This window comes from Trichechus manatus, unplaced genomic scaffold, assembly GCF_000243295.1.
Source record: "Trichechus manatus latirostris isolate Lorelei unplaced genomic scaffold, TriManLat1.0 scaffold00389, whole genome shotgun sequence".
Classification (NCBI taxonomy): domain Eukaryota; kingdom Metazoa; phylum Chordata; class Mammalia; order Sirenia; family Trichechidae; genus Trichechus; species Trichechus manatus.
In genome coordinates, this window is record NW_004444325.1 from 159,724 (window position 1) to 161,101 (window position 1,378).

The window sequence follows — 1,378 nt, forward strand, 5'->3', positions numbered from 1 at the left end:
GGTCTTGTAAAATTCCATTATGCAATTTCTGATGCTGTTTCTATCACAAGGCCTTATTTTCCAACTACCAATCCTTCGTCTCTATTTCCAACTTTTGCATTCCAATCACCAGTAATTATCAACGCATCTTGATTGCATGTTTGATCAATTTCAGACTGCAGAGGTTGGTAAAAGTCTTCCATTTCTTCACCTTTGGCATTAGTAGTTGGTGGATAAATTTGAATAACATTAACTGATCTTCCTTGTTGTTGTATGAATATCCTTTCACTGACAGTGTTGTATTTCAAGATAGATCTTGAAATGTCCTTTTTGATGATGAATGCAATGCTGTTGCCCTCCAATTTGTCTTTCCCAGCATAGTAGACCATATGATTGTCCAATTCGAAAAGGCCAATACCGCGAGGGCCCCACCTTAGACCTACTGAATCAGAATTTGCATTTAATAAGATCCTCAAGTGATTCATATGCACATTAAAATTTGAGAAGCAGTAGTTGAATAATTAGGCAAGTGGGTTTAAACTCAGAATGTCTGCCATCACATTCCCACTTTACTATTCTTTGATATCCCTGGACACATAATTTCATCTCTCTGAACCTAATTTTTCTCCTCTATAAAAGTGGGAGTATAATAGTAGCATCTATTTTATATGGTAGTTTTGAGGATTAAACTGGATTATTCTATTTAGCTAAAAAGAATTGTTGCAAAGGTTAGTACTTACTTATGGGAAGAATATGTGTCTAACACACTGAGAATCATCATACAGGATGAGCTCAGCATCACAAATTTATAGTGCTTTTATGCCATTTTTCTATAAATTCCCATCATTCCCTCACTGCTACAAAAGCAGAGAAGGGAGGTAATATAAATGTAATGTAATAACACTGATTTGGAAACTTGAACTCCTTCTTTCCTGAAGCATCCATCTTGAAAGTATGGAAATGGGACTTCATCTTAAAATTACACAGAGGAATGTTCAAGGAAAATATTCTAACCTAGTTATCTGACATAAGTAGGCAGGAGATCTGGAGTCAGGTACCACTTTGTGAGCTTCTGCCAAGAAAAGCCACATACTACATGAGTAAAGCAAGCATTAGATTCACTCAAAGTTAGCAACTCATTTCTATTGCCCATATTTTAGAGGACCTGTTGATGCTGTCATAACAACTACAGCTAGGGATTGGTGAGATCTACAAGGCGAAATAGTGACATTGCCTACAGTGGAAGTAAATTGGGCACGTAGTTTGGATAGCCTCCTAACAAACGTATGTAAGACACTTAATGAGCACTTGATAAATGTTAGCTATGATTTTTAAGTATAAGAAGTTTCCATAGGATGATTGAAATTTGACAACAAATATTGGTGATGGTTGCACAACA